The sequence below is a fragment of the Parasteatoda tepidariorum genome, chromosome 4 (genome assembly GCF_982258835.1).
Source record: "Parasteatoda tepidariorum strain Cologne lab strain chromosome 4, Ptep-v5.0, whole genome shotgun sequence".
In the NCBI taxonomy this organism is placed as follows: Eukaryota; Metazoa; Arthropoda; class Arachnida; order Araneae; family Theridiidae; genus Parasteatoda; species Parasteatoda tepidariorum.
The window spans coordinates 37,235,559-37,255,784 of NC_141758.1; the positions used below are offsets into that span (position 1 = coordinate 37,235,559).

Below are 20,226 nucleotides of genomic sequence, written 5' to 3' on the forward strand. Positions count from 1 at the left end.
CTCTGTGTTTGTAAAGTTCTTGAGTTTAATAGTATCATTATTATCGACAACTATCATTAAATGGTTTGAGTTTTCCTTGATATTTTATTCACCAAAATGCCAATTGTGACTTTTTGTTTTAAATTTGCTAATTTTAAAAATTATGTTGTCAAATTTCGAATTAATAAAGTTCGAAGTTTAATTTAATAATTTTACATTTAAAAAAAAATATGCCATTTAATTGCTGTGTTTCTTTATTCGATCCTTATCTGTTATATCGGTTGGCGACTTTTTTTTCCGAGTTGTCGCCAACACCAACAACCTATAAGTGCCGAGCCGCGATGGCCCAGGGGATAGAGCGTTCGCCTTCCAATGAGGTGAACCGGGGTTCGATCCCGGCGATGGCTGGTCGATACGAATTTCGCATCCGGCTTGCACCGACCACAGTGCTGACGTAAAATATCTTTAGTGGTAGAAGGATCATGAATTGGAGTCCCCTTTCCGTCAGGCTAACCGTGGGAGGTTCTCGTGGTCTTCCTCTCCATGCAACACAAATGCGGGTTAGTTCCATCAAAGAGCCCTCTACGAAGGCTAATTTCTCCCAATACTTGATCCAAGAGTTCCCTTGTCTTCTGGATTGAGTTCAAAATTGCAAGGCTACGAAGTTGATCATTAGTAGTCGTAAACCCCAAAAATGGGTCGGCTGTTCAACGACGGTTATGAAAAAAAAAGAAGAAGAAAAAAACCTATAAATGCCGAATTTTTACATCACTATGTATTGTCAAAAAAATATATCACGAGATTTTTTCCAGTTACCTAATTTGTATTATTTTTTCATTTGTCAATATTTTTGCTACTCAAATAAAATGTATCAACACTGGCAATAATGTCTTATTCAATAACTCTCGATACGTTTAATACTCCCGATATTATCTATTTGATTAAGTCATCGGTAATGATTGCGTTATTATCGTATTCGATAATTAGAGTTATCAATATTGATCACGATATTTTTATATTCAATGTGTATTGCTCAATGTGTATTGCTCAATGTGTTAAGATCGTGATATTATCGTATTTGATACACCTATGTGTATTATCGTAACCTGAGGCCTGTGGAAACCAAATCTGGCGTTTATTTTTTACGTGTTGGTGTACTTGGCGTCATGGACCCTATGAATAAGTACTCTTTGTTCTGTTCTTTTAAATTGGGTACATTAAATAAAACGTTTGAGTAAAAATAATTAAAGTTAAGTTTTTGAATATTATTAAAGATGATTCTCCATTGATTAAACGTGATTATCTTATTTCGAATCAATAATTTTAGAATTTCAGAAGTTTTGGCAAATGTGTACTTATTAGATAATGATTATAAATGCTCCTAAACAATATCTTATTAAAACTTTGAATGAATAAAATTTCTACTTATTTCAGCTCAAGGTGAAAGACTTCAATTAAAAAAGTTTTCTCTTTATATTTAATACTGCGATTTCTTAAGGACAAAAAAATAATTGATATTATTTATTTATTTCTGAAAAGAATAAGAAAAAATGAGAATTCATTTTAACGAATTACCCATATTTTTTTAATGATAAGGAATAGTTTGAACTGAAGAATTTTTGTTTTTATTATTTTTTCTGAAGTTTTAACTCCAGCAATAAAAAATAATATCAATTAATTAATATTTTTAAACATCACTTAAAAAATTATTGATATCAATTTCTTTTTCTTTCTGAAAAAAATAAGAAAAACTGAGAATTCATTTTAACAAATTACCCATATTTTTAAATGGTAAGGACTAGTTAGAGCTGAATAATTTTATTTTCTGAAGTTTTAACTACTTTAAAGTACTATTTTTCTAAAATGCTATTTTTTTGTCTTAATTACTCATCACATAACGAAGAAACTCAAATCATAATAGAAAAAGCATATAGAATTCAATGATCGTAAATACTATAAACAGTGTATCACAGCTGTTCCCTAAATAGTGTTTCTCAAAAGTTCCATGAGTTAGCATTTTTTATAAAATGGGATGACTTTTGAAACCTTGATTATATTTCGATCCAACCTATAATTCATAATTTATTTGATCTTACGGTTGCCTTTATGAAATTATCTCAAGTAAAATGTTGATGAAATAAAAATGACATTTTTTAAAGGTAAATATAAAGTTTCTTACAACAATATATTGAACAAATTATGTAAAAAACAAGCATTTCTAAAATAATCCTTTAGTATTTCCTATCACACTTTTCAAATCAAAATAATTAACTAGACTTGATATAACAAACCGTAATTCGACACATTTTAATACTTTTCCACTTATGTACATATTAAAACAAATTCATAAGTAGACTAGATATAACAAACCGTAATTCGACTCATTTTAATATTTTTCCGCTTATGTACATATTAAAACAAATTCATAACTAGACTTGATATAACAAACCGTAATTCGACACATTTTAATACTTTTCCTCTTATGTACATATTAAAACAAATTCATAACTAGACTTGATATAACAAGCCGTAAGTCGACACTCTTTAATACTTTTCCGCTTATGTACAGATTAAAACAAATTTAACTAGACTTGATATTGCAGACTATAATTCGACACATTTAAATACTTTTCCGCTTATGTACATATTAAAACAAATTCATAACTAGACTTGATATAACAAACCGAAATTCGACACATTGTAACACTTTTCCGCTTATGTACATATTAAAACAAATTCATAACTAGACTTGATATAACAAACCGTAATTCGACGCATTTTAACACTTTTCCGCTTATGTACATATTAAAACAAATTCATAACTAGACTTGATATAACAAACCGTAATTCGACACATTTTAACACTTTTCCGCTTATGTACATGTTAAAACAAATTCATAACTAGACTTGATATAACAAACCGAAATTCGACACATTGTAACACTTTTCCGCTTATGTACATATTAAAACAAATTCATAACTAGACTTGATATAACAAACCGTAATTCGACGCATTTTAATTCTTCCGCTTATGTACATATTAAAACAAATTCATAACTAGACTTGATATAACAAACCGTAATTCGACACATTGTAACACTTTTCCGCTTATGTACATATTAAAACAAATTCATAACTAGACTTGATATAACAAACCGTAATTCGACACATTGTAACACTTTTCCGCTTATGTACATATTAAAACAAATTCCTAACTAGACTTGATATAACAAACCGTAATTCGACGCATTTTAATTCTTCCGCTTATGTACATATTAAAACAAATTCCTAATTAGACTTGATATAACAAACCGTAATTCGACACATTTTAATTCTTCCGCTTATGTACATATTAAAACAAATTCATAACTAGACTTGATATAACAAACCGTAATTCGACACATTTTAATACTTTTCCTCTTATGTACATATTAAAACAAATTCATAACTAGACTTGATATAACAAACCGAAATTCGACACATTTTAACACTTTTCCGCTTATGTACAGATTAAAACAAATTCAGAACTAGACTTGATATAGCAGACTATAATTCGACACATTTAAATACTTTTCCGCTTATGTACATATTAAAATAAATTCATAACTAGACTTGATATAACAGACCCTAATTCGACACATTTTAATACTTTTCCGCTTATGTACATATTAAAACAAATTCATAACTAGACTTGATATAACAAACCGTAATTCGACACTTTTTATTATTTTTCAGCTTATGTGCATGTTAAAACAAATTCATAACTAGACTTGATATAACAAAATGATTGCAAATTTAACTGTCGACATAAAATATAATTTGAGATTAAATGCTAAAACGATTAAACGATCATTCATGTAATTAAATATTTTAAATATAATCTTTTATAAGCTATAACGTTCACAATTGTCTTAAACATTATTTCTAAAGTTTGGGGTTCCGGATTCCGTAGCCGAAAAACCGCTAGTCTATCATATAACATGCTTTTCCCCTAAGCTTCAGCGCGATTTTCTTTTTTCCAAGAGCGGCGTTTAAAATCTGTAAAAGTTGTTTCACTGCAATAGTTGAGAATCGGCCATGAAAGCAACTTAAGGAGCTTTCATGGCAAAAAAAAAACATTCTCGCTCCATACTTTTTACTTAAAGAAATTAAACCTTTGAAATATAAGCTCGAAAATTTTCAGCACTCAAATTTTTACGTATTAATTTTCGGAAGAGTTTTAAAAATTATTTTTATTTCAATATTTGTCTTTTTCTTCTTCAAATTTATTTTACTATTTGTTTTTATATAATTAGTTATTTTTATTTTGTTTAATGTAACTAAGTTTACGAGCTACTTCTATTTAGTTAGAGTATTTATTTTCATCAAGAAATGTTTTTAAAAAAATTATATTTATTTTAAGTACTTATTTTTATTCCATATTCAGTTTCATTTTGATAAGTTCATCGATTATTTTTTAGTTTAAAGACTTATTTTTCTCAAGATATTTGTTTATCTTTTTTAGAGTTTTATTTATTTAAAGTTTTTTCATACAATTAATAGTTTTACTTTGTTAACACATTTTTTACGATGCATTATTTGTATTTACGAATTACTGTTTTATTATTTACGAATTAAATGTCAGTTAAAATATTTCTTTAATTGTTATGAATTTTTTTTATTGTACACAAGACGTAAAAACTGCTTTAGTAGAAAAACAATTAATATCAATATATCTATTTTGTGTTCGGTTGAATTATTAAATACTGTATTTGTATATTCACTACTAAATTTATAAAAACAATTCTTTTTAATATGAACAATTTCATTAAAAAATTTATTATTATATTTAAGCAGTAAGCATTATTAAGCAATTTTAAAACTATTTATAAAAGTAGAAGATAAAAATATTTCTAATTGCAGAAGTATTTTTCCTTATTATTATCTTGAAAAGGAATTGTTATTAACAAAAATGTATTATTACATTTTGGTCATTTAATTATATTATATTTAAGTGTTAATAATTTTGCATGCGTAATTTACTGTAATAGAATTAAATATTACATATCATCCATGCGTAATTTACTAAACGATTAATTATAATACCTGGTAATTAAATATTTCTAATTAATCATGAAAATTAATGTTTTCAAAAGATGCTAAACGGTATTTTTTTTGCTTCGAAATTTGTTTCTAGATTTGCAGCTTTTTTAAATATTAAAAGAAATTGATTTCGTAATGGTTTAATGCGTTGTAAAAAGCCCCCGATCAGATTACGAAATAAAGTAGCTACAGTAAAGCCCTTTGTGAGCATCATCCGTAAAATCTATTTTTACCGTAAAATATTATACCGTAATTTTTTACAGTAATAGTTATTTAATTAAAATGATTCTGTGATTTTACTGCAATTATTGTCTGGCTGGCCGGACGTTGGGCTCGTGTTCATAAGAGCGTGAAATCGAATCTCATCGGCCGAAGGTCTATTAGATGGTGACTGGTGCACTCTATATTTGTCGAGGTCACAAAGTTCTCCAATTTTCTATAACAAATCACTACCTCTGAGAGAGCCATGGTGGCTCAGGGGATAGAGCGTTCGCTTTCCAATGAGATGAACCGGGTTCGAATCCCGGCAATAGCTGGAGACCGTAGAGGTTCTCATTATCTTCCTCACCATGTAACGCAAATGTGGGTTAGTTCCATCAAAAAGTCCTCCACGCAGGCAAATTTTCAGAATTCTATTTATATTAATATAAAAATCCATATTTTCATTCATATTCAAAAATGTATCAAATAATTGATTTTGCAGATTAAAGATATTTCCATGGTGAATAACTGTTTCTCTTAAATTTAAATAACTGCAAATAAAAGCAAATTTGAAAAATCATTGTTTGAATGGGAGTTAATTATGACTGAAAGATTTTACAGGCAGAAAAGGGCACCGACGTTTTATGTTGTATTTCATAACCAAAACGTACTGAAATGCTAAATAAAATATTTTTTACTTATTTTAACCGAAATCAATACAAAATAATGAAAAACTAAGAAAAAATGTTTTAATAATATTTCTGCTGTAAAGGGTTAAGTGCTTTTCAAATTAAAACAAATATTTTTTTTTCTTTTTGTTTAAAATTATTAACAAACTAGCATAATTTATTTGACAGAAATGTGTGTTTTCTATACAATGAATACAAACAGAACATAAAAGTTTCAGTTACGATAATTACTTGATCTATTTCGTCCAACATAATTCTACAATAACTCATTAATGCTGTCACAACCCGAGTTACTCACAGAAGACGAATGTTCGAGCACTTAACTAATTCTAAATTTGTCCACGACATTATCGTGAAAAATGACACAACAACTGGACATTATGTTTTTAAATACCACCGAAAGAATGAGGCATTCCAAAAGTTCTCTAAGAACAAAACGATATTTTGAATGATCTGCTTCGAGAATGAAGTGAAAGTATCGTCATCTTTGTTTCCCTTTCGAATGGGAACTGACCTTTCCGGTCCGTCTGCCTGTCAAGAGGAGGTCAAAATGACCGAAACAATCGTCCGTCCGTACAATCGCTTTATGTTCGAATCCATTGTGCATAAATTAGCGATAGAATTCAGCAGACGATTCTATTGATAGCTGGACAACTTTCATAAAAGAGTTCGTTATAAAAGTAGCCGGATTTTGCCGGACTATTGCTTGACTCTTGTGTCCGGGGTCCTCTTTAGAAACGGGGGTGCGCGCAGTTGTCTGAAGTATGATATCTCTTTGATTATTACCACTCTTTTGTATAATATGTTCCTGGCTTCTTGGCTTCATTTATTATTCGCCAAGATCTAAAGAGAAATTTATATCAGTATCGCGCTTCAAAAAGCGCAGATGTCAACTCTTTGGGTGTGAGTTGACATCGGATTGTTTTGAGTTTTATTTTTTGTTGAAAGTAGGAAAGGCGTAAACAGAGTTTGCAATACACATTTCTGTAATCAAATTATTGATAATTATTAAAATTATTAATTATTACATAATTATTAAATTTATTTAATAATTATCAAATTATTGATAATTATTGATTTAATAATTATCAGTTGCATTAATCTAATAATATACTCTCTAAATAACTGCTCCATATACAGTGCGCAAAATAAAGAACTGAACACTCTGAGTAACTTTTGATATAATGAACTGATTCTAGTCATTTTCAGAACAGTACCTAGTCACGATGAGTATATAAAAAAAAGAAAATTTCGATTATTCTAAAAAATAAACATTTTGTTAAAAACATACGGGCATTATTTTAACTCATTAAAATGCCACACTTTAAGTTATTCTATAGGGCTACAGCATAAAAATATTTAAGAAACACTGCTCTAGATTATCGGAATTTCTTAACAAATAGAGAGATTATTTAGAAATATCTATTTCAAATTTACTTGGTTTTTCATAGGGGAGTTCTTAAACTTTAGGAACAAACCAAATTTACTTTAATTTGCACGTGACTTCTAGACTTTGTTTTCGGGAAAATATTCTAGATCCTGCTTAATTTGATAACCGAAATTAGCACAGTCTCTTTCATAAATCTCAATTAATCTTATGGGTTCGTTACATACCTTGGCAAAATATCTCCAAATTAATTCCTCATTGTTTTTAAATTAAAGTCGTTCTAATTTCAGCAGAGAAAATCGAACTACAGATATATTCGAAGTCGTCATCTTCCTAAGACTTGCGCCGAACTCTTTTGTATAGATAATTGAGTGAACGCCCCGTTGATCATTTACTAGAGAATGAGTAGAAAAATGTGCATTCCTAAAACAAAACACTCCCCCCTCGCGCTCCGTCTTCGAAGGCAGACGATTTCGAATCTTCACGAGAAAAGTGAATTAAGCATTGAATTCCAACATTTCATTCCCTATAAAGATATCGAAATTACTCAGTTTTCCTATCTACAAATTATAGATTATACGACATTTTACTATTAATTATTAGTATTCTTATTAGTATTACGTTTATTAGTATTACTATTTATTATTTGTATAGATATATTTAACTAGCAGCACATATAATATTATTGTATTTTATAACCAGCATTGAATAACCTACCCATTTTTTCGGGTTACGATTATCAATGTTCAATTCCGTAGCCTTGTAGCTTTGAACCCAACCCCGAAAACAAAGAGACTCTTGGATTAGGACAAACAAACCTTCTTGGAGAACTTTTTGATGGATTTAACTGTCGTTTGCTTTACATGGAGGGGAAACCACGAAACCTTACACGGTTAGTCCGACGACAAGGGAACCGATTAGTCATCGCTTGCAGTCAAACCTGGGTTACCTCATTAGGAAGCGAGCACTTTATCCTCTGAGCCACCAGGACTCGCATGTATTATCATTATGATAATAAAAATATATCAATATTAGGAGATCTTCATAATTTTAAAGCGTAACGCTTTTCTTTTTCCTTAAACAAATCCTTTTTTTTTATTTGTGTACCAAAGAAGCCTAATTTATATATTTATTTACTACCTTGCCCATATTATTATTATGAATATGATTATTTCACACTGTTCGCGGTGGGATAAACTAAGTCTGATGCAAAAAAAATCAGAAAAGGAGGAAACAAACATAATAAAAGTAAAGATTAGTAAGTGCCTCGAGACCATTGAACACATATTTAACTGAAAAAGGCAAAAAATCCATAGACATCTGGATTTGGATAAAGACCCATCACCTTTTGCAAATTAATTTTGAGTGAAAAAAGAAAAAAAAGGCTTCATTCCCGGCAAAGGAGAGGCAAGAAACGTTAAAATCTATTCTTGCTCGCTTAAATATCAATGTAAGGCTCCTAACATGTGTACTTTTTTGACCGTTGCATATATATATATATATATATATATATATATATATATATATATATATATATATATATATATATATATATATATATATATATATATATATATATATAGCGTGTGAGCTGTCATAAGCGTAAACATACTCGTTTACGAATTTCTAGAATGAAAATTCCTTTTTCGGGAGGATAACGAAAAGCTGAAACAAATTAAGTTATAATTTAAGAGGAACAGAAAGATTAAAAGCAAATCGTTAAAACTAAGTCCTATATTATGTTTTAATTATACTTATGCAGCTATAATACCAGTAATAAATTTATTCATTGAAAAATGAGCATTAGTTGTGCTGTTATGCTTTTTAGAAAAAAGCGGTACTCGAACAGTAGAAGAAATTATTGATAAGAGTTATGAATGACGTAACACTGAAAGAATGCGTATGAGACGTGCCGTCATACATGTTATTTTTTAAAAGCATAATCATTGTTTTGTTTCTACAAGTCTTTCAGTGGCATGTCATTTATTTCAATTTTCTTATTATTGACAAAAAGCTTTAATTTTTTAGAGAGGAATTACTTTTAAAGATTTTAATATAATTGATTTAAACTTTTAAAATTTTACGCTAGAACCCATTTCATATGGGATTAACTTAGTACCGAGTAAAGCGAGCATGGTGCTCAAAGTAAACCGTATAAGATTGCATAGCAATCTTCGGGTGTTCGGGGAGCTCCAGCGAGCGAGGGGTGAGGCCCACTGGCTACTTAATTAAAAAGCAAACACTAATTTATTCAAGTACATATTTTTTTCAATAGTTTTTGTGAATTTCATTAATTTCAATCAAATGAAACGAGGGGGTGGTTGAAAATAATTAAAGAGGAAAATATCTTCACTTTAAAGGAAATGTGTGACTTAAGCCATTGTTTCATTTAAACTCAGAGCGACATCTTTAACTGGAGTCTTTTGTCTTCCAGAAATTAGAACGGAGAACATTTTTCCGCTTGCAACGCCTTCACAAAAGCACAACTGTTTCGACGTCTGGTGAGAGAACATTCGAACAAGTGTGCAAACACCCTCTTTTCTATTCTTTGTCTCATTCGTAGAACGAATAAGAATTCCATTTCTCGCCCTCCCGCTCTAAGGTGACGAAAGCAGATTGTTCTTGGAGTAATTAGAATGCAACAATAGAACTTTTAGCTCTCTCTTTGTTTGACTTGGAATGATTTTTTTTCCTCTCTGACACTTAAGAGATCATATCACGTGACATATGATAGAGCCTCACCTTTATTTGCTACTTTGCTAAGAAGATACAATGAATTCTCCAAAATTTTTATTAGGAATCAAATAAAGCCTTCTTTTTCTTCCATGTTTATTTTGCCATTTTCCAGTTAAAAGGATTGTGTCTATTGTTTAAACATTTTTTTTTCTATCAGATTCGATCTAAAATTCGTAAGATGCATTTTCAGCAATCTAATGAGTTTTTTTTTTTTTTTCATGAAAATTTTAACTCTTTTATTCTGTTTCCGAACAATGAAAAAATGCTAAATTGTTATATGAAATATTTACCAGGTCGTAATTGTGAAGTAAAACCTTAATTCTCTTGCTATTTAGTTGTGAAAAGTTTGGTTGTACAATAATTATAAGCATTTTCATTATAAATAAGTATACAATTGCGTGAAGTTGGCGTGTAACTGAAACTTGACTAAATAAAGCAACTTAAAAAATTATACCTAGAGTTACATATATTATTACTGTTTTAATACATTCCTTTGAAAAGAAGAATAGAATAAAAATTTACGAAAAATAAAAATTTATTTTTATTGTTTATTTTAAATTATGATTTACACTTAAACGTAAGACAGAATATCCCTTTATATCACTTTCATAAAGTTCACACCAAATAAACGAAATAAATTTAGATCGAATGATATATTTGCGTAAAATTATATATTCGTGCTAAAATCATAATAATCGCAACACATTTAATTAAAAATTAAGATGTGAACAGTTGTTAAGGTGGATTTAAAAAATACTAAGGTGTATTTAAATTTTATTCTGTTAATTCAATAGCAATTTTATTGAGTTAAAGTTTTATCCAATAGATGGCAGCATAATCTTCCTTAGTGTGAAAAAAAGTAATCCAGGTGTAGTTAAGGAAAAAATAAATAAAAGAAATTACTCAACCACCAATATTTTGACTCTCTCCTCTCTTCCGGTTATAATATTCGACTCCGTTCTATTTCTTCCTTCGCAGTTTGCGTTCAGAACAATTATTATCGTTCCTGTTTATTTTTTCATTCTTTTCGTCATTTATTATCGAATAATAAAACGATGTAGATTAATTTAATTTTAATCTAAAGAAGATATTCATTATAATTTAACGTCAAATTTAACTACGAATCTAAATGTTGTGTTAACAATATAAATTAAAGCTTTGAATGAAAGAATTCAGTGCAAAATATCACTTTATAAATTACTGTGGTAAATTTATTTTAATGCCTTTATTAACATAACACTTCAGGTGAATTTCATTTCTCTTCGTTTGTAATTACAATTGAAATTTTAAATGCATTTTTCATTCCTATATTCTACATGAAAAACGTTAAACTTATAAGTTTTAAAATTTGTGCACAGCTTTTTAAATATACTGTAGAATAATTGCTATTTTACTAGCGTCGTAATTAGCTTTATAACAATAGTTAAAACAAAAATTTAAGTGATATTCAGAAAAATACGTAGTTTATAAAATCGTTTGGGCGTGGAATTGCGTTCTTTTTTTTCCTGTTAGAACTTTTTTTCTTTCTTTTCATTAATAAGAAAGAGACATTAAAATACTTTTTGTGTGTTATAAATTACATCACCGATTTAAATTGTAAGTAGAATTACGTTGAACATATTTCTTACATTAAATGAGAATATAGCATACGAATAACTTAGTTATACTTATTTGTTATAATTTTATTCATTTATTAAAAAATAATACACAAAAATTGAAAATAGTAATATCTATACTTTTTTTTAAACGAATCAAGGTTGGAGATCTGTTGATAATGCAAACGATCATTACTAATCTGTTAAATTGATTTGGAAATAATTACAACTAATTAAGAAATTCGGTCTTCTAATTCGATTGTGTATTCTAAATTTTCAGAGAGAATAAATTTAAATTTTAAAAATTTTAATTATTTGATTCACTATATGATTGAAACACCAACTTTTTAATTAATTACATTAGATTTTTATTCTATTTTCACTTAACTTGTCACCTATTAAAATCAATTTATTATTTTTAACGTTCCAAACTATATCGACAGAACTTACTAATCGTTCGGTTAAGCACTAATTAATTCAGTCAAATTTTAGATCACAGATTAATTCAGTCAAATTTCAGAATTTACAACTATAAGGTTTACTAAGAATTTTTAACGTTCTAAAAATTTTAGAAAATGAAAGAATGAACTTTGTATTTTTAATGTTCTAAGGTACTAAACATTTAAATATATTTTGAAATTTTATGTACAACACCCCTGACAAAATAGTAGGATTCGAGTCAGTACAAATTTTGTATAATGTAGGTAAAGTTAATGCGAGAAAACCAATTTTTAATTCATTTCTTTTCCAAACTAACAATTATTTTTTAGCAATCGTTCTTAATAAAATTAAGTAATTACGTATAATTATTATTTCGATATTTTTTATTACTATCTTACTATAATCTTTTTACATTTTCAATGATTGTTATTGAAAAAAAAATTCGGAAATTATTTAAACTAAATTCAGAAATTATTTTACTATATTTTGCAATTTTATTAATTGTGTTTTACTCGTAGTTTGGAGTTTTTCTGCTCCAATCTCCAATTATGTTGCATAATAATTATTATACCCATTGGTCCAATAATTTGAAGCATGCAATAAAGCATATTAATGATGATTATCAATAATTTTCATTAATTCTTATTCATTGTGTTTCGCAAGTAATTTAAACTTTTTTTTTTGCTAATTACTTTTCATAGTTATTATTATGCTCATTGATATAATAATTTGCATCATGTAATAAAGCTTAATAAATGATAATTTTTAATATTCTCCATACTGATGCTGCATCAATATTTTATAATTACCCTAGGTGGAGTGAAAGGACATTTCATTCGGGAAAAATTCGAATTCGAGAAAAATATCTTTTGTTTTCTCTCAATTTCTGATATTCCCTTCTCTTGAGCGAGAAACGAAATAACATTTTTCTCATAGTCTATCTACCAGGCATTTTCTCGGAAATATTAGCCTCCGGTTTGGAACTTTTTTTATTCCACCACTCCCCAACTAGTGTTCAAAGTGTTTCTCGAGCTGTTCTAGAAATCATTAGCTCACGGGGTACGGGGGGTGAGACACCATCCTAATCGTCAGATGCTCCTCTTTCATATCCATCCCCCAAACGATTGTTTTTGATTCTCGCACGCCCCGTATCGATTGAGGCAGCAATTGGGCGCGAGATAGGGCGGCCGCTTAAAAAACCATTGGCGTATAATATGAGGTATTAAAAATAAAAGGACTGTGATGCGCCCTAATCGCTTATCAATACATGAGCCCCGCTACCCCTACCCCAAGCGGAGGCTAATTAAGCCCGGTCGTCCTAAAATTAACGGTTTCTGCATCAATTAAGAGGAAGGTTGTGGTAAGTCTTAATTATGGAGTTTATACATGTCTACATCATAATTATCTGGTGGTTAAGGAGATATTTAATTTCTTACGCCAAGAAAGCATTCTTTATCGTTTGCAGATAAGAGGGACTTTTTTCCCCTTTTCTCATCCATTTTCCCTTTTAAATGACTTTTCTGGGAAAAATCCCGCCTGTGGTTGTGTTAGATCCAGAAGGTTATTTAGTTTTGAAATAGAAGAGGCGGTGTTTTAATATTTCCAACTAAGAGTTTGAGTTATGTCGTTTAAAAATTAGTTTGCCTTAATATTTGCAGTTTAGGAAGCTGTATTTTACTGAGGGTCTTCCGAATTAAGTACACTTCATATCGTTTTCAAAATCTTCCTCGTTTATTACATAAATTTTTTCTGTTATTATTAATACTTATTTTACGTTTATTTTTTCTTTTCCTTTTCATATTAATAATGTTAAAGAACGTGAATAAATCACAAAATATATTTGTAAGAAATTTTTTATTTCAAAATTAGAATTTTTTTAAAGTAATTTTTATGAATGGTTGCAATTGTGATTAACTGCCCACTATGTATTCTTAAAATATTTGATAAAATTTTATTATGATTTGAATTAAAATTTGACTAAATTCTAAGTTTTTTTTTCTTTCTAAAATAGCTTTGAGATTCTAGAAAATTTCTATAAAAAGTAGCTTAAGTTTGCTTAAAAAAATTGAATTATCTTTGAATCAACAATATTTGTAAAAGGTCGTACATATTTTAAGTTTTCAGTATTCGAAAACTATTCGGCCGACATTGTTTAAACTTTGTCTTTTGCATTTCAGTTAGTGTAAAACATTTTATATTTTGCAACTAAAAACTTTGTACGATAGTTACTGAAATGAAACATAAACAAAAAGTAACGAATAATTTTTTCAAATTAGATTTTGATAAATGAATTTATAACTGAAACGTTTCAAAACTCTATCCAATAATATATATTTTGGTTCAACACTGTGAAGATATTTTGTCACTTGTATCGAAAGTTTAAAGACTTTCTTTCTGCAAATTCGTTTAGAAAGAAGGTTTTTTTAATGGGAAAATATTTTTGGTTGTAAGCAAATTTCTTGCTCTATGCTTTAAAGGTGATTTTCTTAAACAGCTTTCTTGATCTTGGTCTATGTATTAAAGGTGATTTTCCTAAACAGCTTTCTTGATCTTGCTGTATGCTTTAAAGGTGACTTTCCTAAACAGCTTTCTTGATCTTGCCGTATGCTTTAAAGGTGACTTTCCTAAACAGCTTTCTTGATTTCGGTCTATGTTTAAAAGGTGATTTTTCTAAACAGCTTTCTTGATCTTGGTCTATGTTTTAAAGGTGACTTTCCTAAACGCCTTTCTTGATCTTGCTGTATGCTCTATAGGTGACTTTCCTAAACAGCTTTCTTGATCTTGGTCTATGTTTTAAAGGTGACTTTCCTAAACAGCTTTCTTGATCTTGCTGTATGCTCTATAGGTGACTTTCCTAAACAGCTTTCTTCATCTTGCGATATGTCTTAATGGTGATTTTCACAAAACAGCTTTCTTGTTCTTTCAATATGTTCGAAACGTGATTTTTCTGAACAGCTTGATCTTGCTATATTTTCTAAAGGTGATTTTTCTAAATTCACAAAATATAACTTAGAATCATCATCTATATTTTATTGCGTAACAAAATTTCTGATTCTCATCAATATTTCCAGAGATATAATGAAATACTCAAAAAAGTTAGACTATAGTCCTAATTAAATTATTGACACTAATTTTTCCGGATTGCGGCAAACCCAATCATCCCAACATTTTCAAAGACTCAAAATCCAATTCCAAAAAGTTATTATTTTCTTCAGAAAAAGTATGGTTTTGCTTCTAAATAATGAAAAAATATAGTTTTTCTTCGCGCGATTATTCATAAAATGAGAGATATACTCAAATAAATAAATAAATAAAATTACACAACTGTTAATGATTTAAATTTGAACTTTTTAGAGTTCATTAAAGCTATCTTATTTGAGAAATAATCTAATCTAGTACGTTATGTTTGAAAAAGTACATGTAAATGTTTTATGCTCGTTTTGTTCATTTATATTAATACAATGTATCAAATTTTCCTAAAATTATTTTTTTTTTATCTTATCATTTAAATTGTGTGCATTAACAAAAAGATTTAGCCGAGCATTGCAATCTTTTCTTTTTCATCATTGAAATGCCAATAAAGAAGGAAGAAAAAATCGAAGTATTATTCCTGAACTGAAAATGCGGTTGATAATTTTCGATCGTTTTCTTATGTGGAATGATGTAAGATTTCTGTTTTTATCGAACAATAAATATATTAAAGTTATTTGCTGATATCATTGCGCCAAAGATTACGAACCTTTGTTTCTTGTCATTTTATCAACTTTCTAATTTCACTCGTGATGTAAAGTTGAAACCTTTTCATTCCTATTTCTTTTCCGAACATTTTCTTTTTATCTGCTGTTCAGATTACGCTCACAATAGCCCGAAAATCACGCGCAAAAATTTCTTTCTAACCCTTTTTTTTTTCTGCGAAAAGATAATTACGCATATTTTATGTATAACAAGTAGAATTCAATAAGATATTGCATCAGTTTTAGAATTCCCCTTTCTATTATGAATTTGAATAAATAATCTCTTTTTCTTCTTCTTTTTTTTACATATTTATGCATATAATGGGCTTGGAAGCAATTCAATGATAAGCCACGTTTTTAAAAGTTTAAAAAAAGCGTTTCTAATGAAAAACACCACTATTTTTATTTAGAAATTCCGGAAACTTGTCAAGATTGATATAAAAATATCACCTTTGTTAAAAAAAGAGGTTTACACCGCTCCAAACCCTTTATTTACATGCTTGAAAAATATATTTACAATTTTTATTCACTAACATGCTCATAAACTGATAAAGTTTAAATACTGAATTTTACTGATTGTTAACAGATAATAAATTCAACTAGTTTTTGTTGAACAAAAAAGTTAAAAGAGATCATCGTCTACACGTGTTTAAAGTTTTTTAAAAATTATATTACCATTAAAAATACTTTATAATTATTATTTGATATTTTGAATTCTATACGATAATAATTATTGCGAACTTATTATTATTTATTATTATTTTTTGAAATTTTAAGCCTTTGAAATAATACAAAGTATTGAAAGATATATCAAATAATACTAGCTGTTTTTCTAAATAAGTTGTAAATAGCGCTGCAAATATTTTGCAATAGAAAATTCTGCATCTAATTTTTAAAAGTATTTTTCAAATCTTTTTCTCGTGAAGTTAATTAAATGCAGCGTCGTATAGCACATCTTCGTATCTCTGAATTTTATGTCAGTTTTTGTTCTAAATGGCTTCATTTCTGCCTTTGTGTTAAGTAAGAAATATATAGTGAAAGAATGGAAATCTTTGTGAGAGAATCTTTGCGTAAGAATATAGAATGTGTCACTTAAGATAGTTGATACTTGACGGGCTTGACTTACTCAAATAGAATGGAAAGAACAGTTTCTAACGTTAACAAATGCCACGTTTCAACAACCAATGAGGATAGAGATACCCACGCTACGTCCCTTGCTGGTATCCAATTACAGAAACACCTATAGAAAATTAATGAACGATTTCAAAATAGATTATTTATCTTTGAAATCATTTGAATAACATGAAATATAAAAATATCGGAAAAATTACGCCTAGTTCCTATGTATTAAAACGAATCTCGAAACTATCTTTGGAATTGTTCAAAATTTATAAACGATCATAAATTTGAAGTCAATTTTAATACATTTGTAGAAGAATCGTTTGCTCAAAAAATAGTTTTCTTTCTTTACTTTATTTTTATCTCGTTTTTCAGCAAATTACATAACACGATAACAATTCATTTGTTTTTATAGATTTGTAATTCATGAACAATTTTTAGACATTTAGTTAATGTGGAACTTGAAACAAACTATTTCAAAGATGAATTCATTAAAATCTTCTAAGCAAAAAACAATCTTAAGCAGAAAACGATAATGGAAAAAAAATATTTCTGATTTCGCACCATTTGTTAAGTAGAAAACGATAATGAAAAAAAAAAAATTTTTTTCTGATTTCGCACCATTTGTTAAACTGTTTACTCGACTTCAAGAAAGTAAAACATACAAAAACCACTGGAGAGATTTAAATTAACTTACACTGATAATTCGTAAAATACTCTAAAACCTAAAAACCTAAGTATTATAACCAGATTTTTTTTTTATTATTGTATTCGCAAAAGATTTTGTTCCGCGTCCTTTCCAAACTACCGAATTAGAATTGTTACAAATGGCTGAAAGGGGAAGAGCTCCTTCAATGCAGGGCATCTTGCAGGAGTTGAAAGACCCCCTATGTAGGGGGAGGAGGACAGATAGGGTGAGTCAGAGATCTTCGGGTAGAGCTCTATGCGTTCTTCTGTCTCCGATAACACAGATTGCTTTCGGTTTCTATTCTCTTCGATAAACCGTTGCACGGGTCTCCCTCAGTCTACTTCTCATTAAGGGATTCAACAGCTCGAGACGGTGAGTCGCCAGCCAGCTGGACCTCCTCTCCCCCATCTTCCGCATCCATCTGATCCCTTTCTCGTCTCTCCCACCTGGTTTACAACCGTTTCTGTCCCCCCTCTCAATACATTTCAAACAACCCACAACTACTCCGTTTTTCTTTTCTTTACAAAAAAAATTAAATTATTCGGTTATAACTGGCGCGTTCTTAGACAGTTTAAAGCTGTTGTTACTAACAGAAATTTCGCCAAGGATAGTAAAAATTTTAATACATATGACTCGAAGCAAAACTTTAACTTTATGTTATAAATACTATATTGCTAAGAAGACTTGGCTTGATTAAAAAACAAAAATATTTTTTGTAAATAAACTTTAAAAAATCCCCCATTTGTCAAATATTTCCCCCTCGAAATTAAAATTACTAAAACCAATGAACAAATTGCAATTTTTAAGAAACCTAACAATGCAAGTATTAGAAAATCAGATATCAAATTCATTTCATTTTTGCAAAACTGCTGCTTTTATTCTAATCGATTATTTTGCTTCATTTAAATTAACTTGATAGGGCAGACAATATTAGACAAAAGATAGACAAAATTTAACTTAACAATTAACAGTTATATTACGTTACTTATAATTTATTACGCTTTAATAACTTACTAAAACTTCTCAGCTAATTTTTGTAAGTTATAAGTAATGTGTAAGTAAACTCTAAATAACGTAATAAGCTATAAGTAAAGTAGAAAGTTATACGCTCCAAATAAGATAGTAATTAATGAGCTCTAAGTAACGTTGTAAGTAATATGCTCAAAATAAAGTAGAAATTTATCAGCTCTAAATAACGTAGTAAATTATAAGCTTTAAATAACAAAATAAATTATAAGCCTTAAATAAAGCAGAAGTTTATCAGCTCCAAGCATTATAATTTATCAATTCTCTCCAACGCAAATATTTGTCCCTATAATCGATTTAATATCATGATTTATTTTATTTTATAATCGCCGTTGAACAGCGTACCCAATTTTTCGGGTTTATTACTACTAATGTTCACCTCCATAGCCTTGTACTTTTGAACCCAATCGAGAAGACAAGGGAACTCCTGTATCAAATCTTAAGAGAAATTTGCCTTAGTGGAGGACTTCTTGATGGAACTAACCCACTGTTGCGTTACAGGAAGTTAAAAACCACGGAAACCTCCCACGGTTAGTCTGACGGCAAAGGGACTCTAACCCATTATCCGTTTACCGCTGAGGATATTTTACGTTAGCAATGTAGTCGGCGCAAGCCAGATGCGGAATTCGTATCGGCCAGCCATCGTTGGGATTCGAACTCGCTTCGCTAATCAAATACAATTTATCAACAATCACAATAATATTGCTTTTAATAATTACCGTTATATACCAACACAATACAATAATATTCGCTGAATTTTCTTTCCGATATTTTTTATCAACAATTTTCATAATATTATCGTGTTCAGTAATTGTGATCGTGATATTATCGTATTCGATATGTATTGTTATCGTTAATGATCACGGTATAGTCGTTTGTGACACTGTTATGTATATTATCGATAATCTATGTAAACCAGAATCTAGCGTTGTTCATAACAAGCCTATAACCAATACTTCTTTGTCGCACATAAATATCACCTAAGCTGTCTATGCAGTGTGGTTAAACTTTCAAATATTAAATAAAAAACCTATCTTAATTATTGATATTTTATGATGGAACTTTTACTAAGGTCTATGGTAATTCTTTCAAGTCAATTAATCAAGAACTCTTTTTCAGATGGCGGGTAATCATTCGAAAATGTTTGACAAACCAAGAGCTTTCACCGAAGCCACAAATTTTGTGAATCCTTAAGTTTGAAAGTAAGTGTTCCATTTATAGCTCATATCTCTCTTAGAATGGGATCTTTATTCATCATAAATAAATAAATAAAATTATTCCTCTACTTTAATTTACTATAATTTTAAATGAAATACAAAGAACTTTATAAAAAAAATTAAAGAAATTTTTACTGTATTTATTTATATAAAATTATACCAAAGCCGATTTTGGAATTAATATTAATAAGTTCCAAGAGTAATGAGAGAATAAGAGAAATTTGTTTTTTCTTTCAACATATTGCTAGTATAAAATTCTGGTATTTGGTTAGAGCAGAGGTTTCCAACTTACATGAGGGCGGGGGCCACAATTAAAAACACAAATCAAATGG

The 20,226-nt window shown here is 29.0% G+C and overlaps 1 protein-coding gene across 3 annotated transcripts in view; it reads left to right on the forward strand.

The window, feature by feature from the left end:
• pros (homeobox protein prospero) overlaps positions 1–20,226 on the forward strand; it is a 153,276-nt gene that overhangs the window by 54,245 nt on the left and 78,805 nt on the right. For all 3 annotated transcript variants that reach the window (XM_016063448.2, XM_016063445.3, XM_016063449.3), the window contains exon 3: positions 19,797–19,879. The gene's annotated coding sequence lies outside the window, so the exon portion shown is untranslated. The remainder of the gene's footprint in view (positions 1–19,796; positions 19,880–20,226) is intronic.